Source organism: Microcebus murinus, chromosome X, assembly GCF_040939455.1.
Source record: "Microcebus murinus isolate Inina chromosome X, M.murinus_Inina_mat1.0, whole genome shotgun sequence".
In the NCBI taxonomy this organism is placed as follows: Eukaryota; Metazoa; Chordata; class Mammalia; order Primates; family Cheirogaleidae; genus Microcebus; species Microcebus murinus.
In genome coordinates, this window is record NC_134136.1 from 99,151,882 (window position 1) to 99,161,492 (window position 9,611).

A 9,611-nucleotide genomic window follows, 5' to 3' on the forward strand; every position below is an offset into this window, starting at 1 on the left:
TATAAACATTAATTCGTCTATGGCACAGAGGCAGTAAGGAAGCCATGGAGAAATGACTCTGACTTCTAGCCAAGAGGGCAGAACTGTGCCAGGCTCAGGGTGAGTTAGCCCACGTTTTGCATGCATTAGCTTCTGTTCTGACTTCCCAGGCTGAGCCAACACATTCATAATGAGACTTTTTTTTTTTTAAAGAAGCCCATATTTATGTATTTTTTAAATTAGACCTCCAAAAAGCACGGAATTAACCCACTTTCTAAACCAGCTTTATTAAGATATATTTCACATACCATATAACTTACTCATTTAAAGTGTACGGTGGTTTTTAGTATATTCATAGAGTTGTCAGCTTAAATCTGTGATGGTAAGTTTTAGGTGGCAGTGTGGCTAGGCTACAGCTCCCAGCTATTTGATTAAACACTAATCTAGGTGTTTCTGTGAAGGTATTCTGTAGACGTGATTAAAGTTCATAATCAGTTGACTTTTAAGTCAGGGAGATATTCCTGGATAATCTGGTTGGGCCTGATTCAGTCAAGTGAAAGGTCTCCAAAGCACAGCTGAGCTTTCTTAGAAGAAGAAATTCTGTCTGCAGACTTAAGCTTCAGCCAGATTTCAGACTAGCCTCACCAGCTCCCATGACCGCATAAATTCCTTGCAACAAACTTCTTTATATCTCCTACTGGTTATATTTCTCTGATTGAACTCAGACTGATACAAACCCATTTAAAAAATATTATAAAAATAAAGTTCCATTTTCTATAGCAGCCTGCTTTTCTTTCTCTGGATCTCTTGTAATCTTCCCCTCTTATGACATGTGTTCTTAGGGGTATTTCTGTGTCCCTCTCCCAGAGACTAAGTCCTGGATTTAATCTTGATTGCAGTTCAAGATACAAGCAAACAACTTTTCACCACCACCAGGACAATTTCTTGGGAATCTATCTGCAATTTTTCCTGTGATAATTTCCACTAGAATGTAAATTCCATAGGGGTTAGGATCTTCGTTCTGCTCACTGAGATATCTCCAGAGCCCGGAACTGTGCCTGACACCTAGTAGATATTTGCTATGGTTTGAATGTTTGTCTCCTCCCAAACTCATGTTGAAATTTAATTGCCATTGTAGTAGTATTAAGAGGTGAGACTGTTAAGAAGCGATTGAGGGAGGAGGAGATGGGTATATACATATATAATGAGTGCGATGCACACCAACTGGGGGATGGACATGATTGAAGCTCTGATTCAAGGTGGAAGAGGGGGGCAAGGGCAATATAAGTAACCTTAACATTTGTACCCCCATAATATGCTGGAAAAATAAATAAATAAATAAATAAAAAAGAAACGATTAGGCCACGAAGGCTCTGTTCTTATGAATGGATAAATGCTGTTATTTGTGGAGTGGGTTTGTTATCTTCGGAATGGGTTCTTTATATAATAAAAGGATGAGTTCATCACCCTTTCCCTCTCTTGGCCTCTCACCCTCTGCCATGTGATGATGCAGCAAGAAGGCCCTCACCAGATGCCAGCCCCTCGATCTTGGCCTTCTCAGCCTCTAGAACTGCAATAAATAAATTTCTGTTTATTATAAATTACCCAGTCTGTGTTATTCTATTATAGTAGCACAAAATAGACTAAAACAATATTCAATATTTGTTGAATGAAACCCACAATGACATTATAAACTGTTTGAAAGAGTGTCCTTTTAGAAGCTACTTGTGGTAGATTACACCAATGACCACAAGTTCTTTCCTTCTCGTAAGAGCTGGGGTCTACTTCTCCATCCCTTAAATCTGAGCTTGGCTATGTGAAGTGCTTTGATCAATAGGGCATGGGCAAATGCAATACAAGCAGAGGCTTGAAAAGCACTTGAGTTTTGGAGCTTGGGCTTGGAACTCAAAGACCCATCATATGAACAAGTCTGAGGTATCCTAGGGTTAAAAGCTACATGGAAGAGAATCAAGGCATGTCATCTGACAGTCTGCCGACCACCAGACATGTGAGGCTATCCTAGAAAATCCAATCACCTGCCAACATGCAAGCTGAACACAGACACATGAGCCAGTCCAGACAAGAACTGTCCAATCAACCCACCTAATCATTAATAAAATAAAATGTTTGCCACTAAATTGAGATCATTTGTTACATAGCAATAGATAATTGATACAGCGCTCAGTGAATTCCCAAGTTCAGATAAAGAAAAATATGTCATCTCAGTTCTCAATTATTGTGTGTCTGCTATATATCAGGCTCTGTGTTTGGCACCAGGAATATGAAGATTAAGCTGGGTATGGTAGCCACACCTATAATCCCAGTGATTTGGGAGGCTGAAGCAGGAGGATTGCTTGAGCCCAGGAGTTCAAGACCAGCCTGGGCATCATAGCAAGACCTCATCTCTAAAAAAATAAAATTAGAAAAAAAGATTAAAATATATTGTTCTGCAAGCCTCCTCAGACATGACACACAAAAATAAGCAACAACAACAAAAAATAAGCAACAACAATAACAAAAAAATAAGCAACAACAATAAAAAATAAGCAGCAACAAAAAATAGTTAAATTGGATTTCCTCAAAATTAAAAACTTTCATGTTTCAAAGGACACCATCAAGAAAGGAAAAGACAACCCACAGAATTGGAAAAAGTATTTACAAATCATTTATCTGATAAGGGACTTGTATCCAGAATATATAAAGAATGCTTACAACTCACTAATAAAGAGATAAATAACCTAATTAAAAAATAGGCAAAGGATCTGAATAGACATTTCTCTAAAGAAGGTATACAAATGGCCAATAAGCACAAGAAAAGATGCTCAACATTATTAGTTATCAGGGAAATGCAAATCAAACAGCTTGAGGACTATAATATTGCATGAGTTATGATATTATATTATATACTGGAAATTTGCTAAAAGAGTAGATTTTAGGTGCTCTTACCACCCCCACCCCCACACACACATACACACACATACATAACTATGGCTAAGTGAGAGGATGGATACATTAATCTGATTGTAGTAATAATTTTACTTTGTATATCAAAACATCATGTTGTACACCTTAAATATAGACAATAAAAAGGCACATGTATAAAAAGAAAAAAAAAAGAAAAAATGTTATTCTAGAAAACCCCACAATGGCCAAAAGATGGAAGATAACAAGTACTGGTGAGGATGTGGAAACATTGCAGCCCCTGTGTGCTGCTGGGTGGAATGTAAATGGTACAGCTGCCATGGAAAACAGTCTGGCAGCTCCTCAAAAGGTTAAACGTAGTTACCGAATGGCTCAGCAATTCCACTCCCAGGTATATACCCAAGAGAAATGAAAACATACATCCACACAAAAATTTGTACATGAATGCTCATACCAGCATTATTCATAATAGCCAAAAGGTGAAAACAACCCAAATGTCCATCCACTGATGAATGGATAGGCAAAATGTGGTCTATCTGTACAATGGAATATTATTTGGCAATAAAAAGGAATAAAGTACTTATATAAACTACAACATGGATAACCTTGACAACATTATGCTAAGGGAAAGATGCCAGATATGTTGTATGATTCCATGTATATGAAATGTTCAGAATAGGCAACTACATAGAGATAAAAAGTATATTAGTGGTCATCAGGGCTTGAGGGGACTAGGGGACATGAGGAATGACTGCTAATGGGCTCAGGGTTTCTCTTTGGAGTGATGAAAATGTTCTAAAATTGGATTGTGGCCATAGTTGCACAACTCTGTGAATATACTGAAAAACAATTTGAAAGGGTGAATTGTATGGCATGTGAGTTACATCTCAATAAAGCGATATTTTACAAAGTTCAGCAACTTAGCTAAGGGCAAATGATTGTTAGTAAATAGCTGGGCTGGAATTTGAAGCCAGGTCCCGTCTACACACTCTTTCTATTTGACTTTCTATTTCAAATATGCCTAATATGTTTATTTACATCAAAAAATTGTGCATAGAAAAATGCACAGTAATATGTAATACACATATAACAATGTTTTATATTCCACTTTTTTTTAACTTTAAAATAGATTGTGAGTATTTTCCATGACATAACATGATCTTTTACAACATAAAATTTTAGTAGCTACATAGTATTTCATTGTATGGCTGAACCTTTATTTAACCAAGTCCTTTTTTTTTAGATGTTGTCTAACCTGGGCTGTTATCAAACTCACTGCTATAAACAGGCTAGTGGTTTTTTAAATTTTCAGCGGCATCTATTATTATTGCAGGGTCTTTAAAAAAACATTTTACTAAAGCACAATGTGTATATATAAACATATATAAATGTATACAGGTGAACACATTTTCACAAACTGAATACACCTGTGTAACCAGCACCCAGCTGAAGAAACAACATGACCAGCACTTCAGAAGCCCCCTTTGTGCCCTCTGTCTGCTGGGTCTTTTTTCTTTTTCAATCTAATGTCATTGAATCAATTGATATCAATAGAATACCATTTTATTTTTGAAACAGAGTCTCCCCCTGTCACCCTGGGTAGAATGCAGTGAGTGGCATTACTGAAACCTCAAACTCCTGGGCTCAAGTGATCCTCCTGCCTTAGCCTCCCGAGTAGCTGGGACTACAGGCATGCGCCACTATGCCCGGCTAATTTATTCTATTTTTTAGTAGAGACGGGGTGTGTGTGTGTGTGCGGGGGGGGGGGGGGTCTCACTCTTGCTCAGTCTGGTCTCGAACTTCTGAACTCAAGGGATCCTCCTGCCTTGGCCTCCCAGAGTGCTAGGATTACAGGTGTGAGCCACCGCACCCGGCCTGAATACCATTTCAACTGGCTATCATCTGATTACAGCAAATTGGCAAATCCAACACCCTGCTTTGGAGCAGGGCCAGTAAAGACATCATAGATTGCCATTTAATGTGCACTGGTGTCTGTCTGTTTTCTGTGCCTTGACTCTCCTGCTTTCAGTGCTCTGGAATCTGATAACCTTACCTGAGCTCCAAATCTACCTTTCATGTAGCTTCAATAGCTGAGGGGGCAGCAGGCATGTTGGGCTGGCCTGGGTGAGCCTGGTCTGGTTGGCCTGACCAGTTATGTGATACCCTCTGCCCAGCCCCACACACCTGGTGGAGCTGGTACGGAGGGCCTGCCTAAGCAGATGTGACCAAGGTCCAAGTGTTCTAAATTAGTGGATCTCAAACTTGGGTACATTCTGGAATCAATGGAGACCATAAAATGTAATGATGCCCAGGGCCCACACACAGAGATTCTGATTTAATTGGCCTAGAGTAGGGCTTGGGCATGGAGAGTTTTAAAAATACCCAAGTGATTCCAATGTTCAATCAAGGCTGAGAACCACTGCTCTCAACTCAAATTCTCTTTGGCATTGTGGGTGTGCTCCTCAATGACAACATTAGCTGAGGATTAAATGCCACATCTCATAGACTCCATAATATTTTTGTAATTCAAACCAACTTTTTCTTTTCAGCTTTCCTTAGAGGGCTTGCAAAAAAGTTGTTTTGACAACATGCCACTCTCTCCATAGATTGAACTGGCAACCTCTAAGATGGTTGTGGATATATTGGGTCATTTAGCCTTTATGGGAATTGAAATGTTTTAAAACAATAATGAGTTACAAAAGTCACTCCTTAAGTATATTTAATGAGCTTTCCTACCTCTCCTGCAGATGATGTGCCTTGATGAAATAGTGTGCTCACTAGAAGAAATGAGGGTTTCGGATGTATAAATTACACGAAAGATTTGCCAGGCTATCATGCCTGATCCATCTGAATTGTTTTCTGGCTGTTTCCTGCAAAGCACACAAGGCTTCGGAAGGGCACTCCATGGGCAGGGGGGACTTTCCCAGATAGGGGCCCAGAGAGCATACTTTAAACATGACTATAGAATGTTTCTTTTATAAGTTACCTCCAAGAAGGAAAAGGAAATGTCTGGTTTATGATCTCAAGCAAGTGGGCTGACCAGAAATCAGACACTTAAAAGTAGAAAAGGAAGAGAAGGGAGTTTGAGCAAAGCAAGAAAGAGAGATGAGTCTGGGGTAAGTTGGTACCTCCAGGATGTCCAAGATCTGTGGCTGACACCCAGGAGAGGGGATGACCAGCTAGCTTGCCTCATAAGGCTATTGGCAACTGTAAGTAGAACCTTCTAGGCACTGAAGCGCAGGAAACACCAGCAAGTGTTGTCTGTGTTACACAGAGAGAGTGATAAACAATGAAGGCAAAGGCACAGATATGGAAATGTTTCCTGATTCCTGGGAAAATGTCAAGCTATCCCCAATTTTACTCTCCTAATGTTCACATAAGAATGCTGATGCGTGAGCTGGAGTTTCCAGGAACTTCATCTTTTCCTGAGGAATACTCAGTGGATCCTGGCCAGGAGTTCTGTTCCAACAGAGCTCGGAGCTGATGATACACTTTCCCACGTGATTTTAAGCAGTGGTGGGTTCTGTCTTATATTTATACAACCAACAGAAAAAACCTATTTTAGAGAAAACAGGCAAAGAAGGGAGCTGAGGGTAGCAATTTTGTAGCCTGCTCTATAATTTAGTCTGGTATTCTCTGTCGAAAGAGAAAATAGTCCCTGTGTTAACAGACAGTGGAGGATGCGAGAAGGAAGGATCACGCAGCTTGGGCCCTGGTCCTAGAATTTTCAATGTGTTGGGAAGGAAGAGAAAATTTTGACTTGCCCCACCCCCATTTTAACATCATAGAAAAACACTGGTTATTTGTGTAGGAGACAGACACACAGATTGCAATATAGACGGATGGATGGAGATAGATAGATAGCAGGGTGAGCAGTAGAATATAGATAGGATAAGAGGAAATTAGAGTATCGGCCAAGAGCATGGGCTCTGAAGCCAGACTGCTGCCTGGGATTGAGTCACAGCTGCCACTGACTAGTAAGTGACCTTGGAAAGGTTATGCAGCCTTTCTGTGCTCTAGTGTCCTCATCCGTGAAATGGATTAGTAAGAGTACCTACCTCATGGGGCCTGGCACAAAGGAAGCCAATAAAAGTTAGCATTTATTTTATTTATTTTTTTTTGAGACAGAGTCTCGCTTTGTTGCCCAGGCTAGAGTGAGTGCCGTGGCGTCAGCCTAGCTCACAGCAACCTCACTCTCCTGGGCTCAAGCAATCCTCCTGCCTCAGCCTCCTGAGTAGCTGGGACTACAGGCATGCGCCACCATGCCCGGCTCATTTTTTCTATATATATTAGTTGTCCAATTAATTTCTTTCTATTTATAGTAGAGATGGGCGTCTCACTCTTGCTCAGGCTGGTTTCGAACTCCTGACCTCGAGCAATCCACCCACCTCGGCCTCCCAGAGTGGTAGGATTCTTATCATTAGTATAATTTCCCAGGATATCGAGAAGAACAGATGAGAATTCTCTACCCCTCAGGCCAGGGGAGGTAGATTAGTCTTAACTGATTGATAGTAATCAGCAAGAGAGAAAGGAGATGGTATTGCCATTCTAAGCAGATGAGAGGGAACTATGGGTGAGAAACAGGGTATGTGTAAGGAAGGGTTTTAACTGATTTCTATTTTTTGAATCACAATTGCTTCCATGTTTTTAAAATAGGCAAACACATATATGGAAGTCACATGTTTTTTTCAGTCCACAGAAAATGACTGGAGTGCAAGGAGGTTCGAGAACATATTGTGATGTCTCCAAGTGTCCCCAGGCATCTATAGGCCACAGTTTGGAAATCATGGCTGGTGTCTCCTGCATCTTGGACCCAGACCCTGGCTTCCCTTCAACAGTGCTATCTAGAGCGTTACTGAAGGTTTTCAAATAGTGGAACCATGATGGAAACAACTATTCTGCATTTATTTCAACCTCTTTTCAGTGTGCCTTTATGTATAGCTGAGCCTTGAAATAGAAAAACTACATTTCCCAGACTCCCTTGCAGCAGTGTAATTTAAGTTCCACCAATCAGGCGCAGTCATGTGATACAAATTCAGAACTCATTTTGGGGAAAGTGACATAGTGGGAAGCTTCTGTTTTGCTGGTGCAGGTTACTACAGGTCCGGTGTGACTCTGAAGCCAATGGTTCCAGCAATGGCTTCCTGGTCCAGATTACATCTGAGGGTGGCCATTCCAGAGCCAGCTGCCCAGAGGGCAACTTCCTGATTTGTTCACTCAACTCTTTCCTGAGGGTGGTGGCTTGCCTGCAGGAGAACCCAGTTAGCCCATGTCTGGTGTCTGCTGGTGTCTGAAAAGAAATCCTGCTTTCTTTTCATCAACAGCACGGTTCAGCGCAGGGGCCAACCTCCCTTTCCCTGTCTCCTTTCCCCTTGCCTATGGCCCTCCATTAGAGTCTTCTCAATCACTGAACTGGGGTCTTGGTTACCTGCCTCCCAGAAGGCACCTGGGCCTCTTTTGCAGATTTCCCTCCCCTCTACACTGACCGTTTCCCTGCCTTTAAGCTTTTTGTTTGTTTAACATTAAAAAAAAAAGGAAATTTGCCTCTTCAGACACCTTGCCACAAAGTGATGCCACTTTGTTGGGAAGGACCAGTGTAACCTTGGGTGGAGGGGACCTGCTGATAGAGCAGGCCCAATGATCTAGGTAAACCAACTGAAATAGAGAGGCAGGGATATCCAGGTAATTTATAAAGGAAGCAAGTTGAGACAGGAATTCAGAGGTGTCCTCCGAAGTGGAAAGAATAATTCTTTAGGATTCTGAACCAAGCACTTACAGAGAAGTGAGATAAAGAGTGAACTGTGGGCCAGGCGCAGTGGCTCACAGCTGTAATCCTAGCACTCTGGGAGGCTGAGGCAGGAGGATCCTTTGAGCTCAGGAGTTCGAGACCAGCCTGAGCAAGAGCAAGACCCCATCTTTACTGAAAATAGAAAAAAATTAGCCGGGCATCGTGGCATGTACCTGTAGTCACAGCTACTTAGGAGGCTGAGACAGGAGGATAGCTTGAGCCCAGGAGTTTGAGGTTGCTGTGGGCTATGATGATGCCACTGCACTCTACCTACAGAGCAAGACTCTGTCTCAAGAAAAAAAAAAAAAAAAGACCTGGGGTGAGGTGGCCTATGACAGTCTGGAGGATGGAGGGAAGTTTTCTCTAGTCCCAAATAGGGTCCCCAGGTGCAGTGTGTGGGCTCTGCCCTGCACACAGACACCTGGCAGAGGGAGCCCAGTGTGAGCTGAAATCCATCCCACACCCCACTTGCCAAGCTGTGGGCCCCAGCACAGGGCTGCATGCTCCGGGAGGAAGGGGTGCCTTTTTAAATCCATATTAAGGAGTCGTAGGGGCAGCCCTAGTTCCAGGTGATTGCTCAGAGAGCAGAGGGCCAAAAACTGCCTGTGCCAAAGCCTCTGACACCCACAAGTGTGTGCCTTCCCCCACCCTCAAGCCACCAAAGGGCACAGATGTGCACAGAGCTGTTGGCCCAGCCCTCTCACTGCTCTGCATGAGACAGCAATTTACCTTTTATCGCAAAACAGGCAAAGTGGCATTGACTTTGTTATTGTTTCCTCTGCCAAGTGTTTTTCATGCCATAAACTGCATGCTATGAACTCTGCAATCATTCTTTGGACCTTGAAAATTGCTTAGGAAGGAATACTTCATCTCAAGAGAGGATGTGGGGAGAGGCTGGGAGGAGGAAAAGAGGAGGAGATAA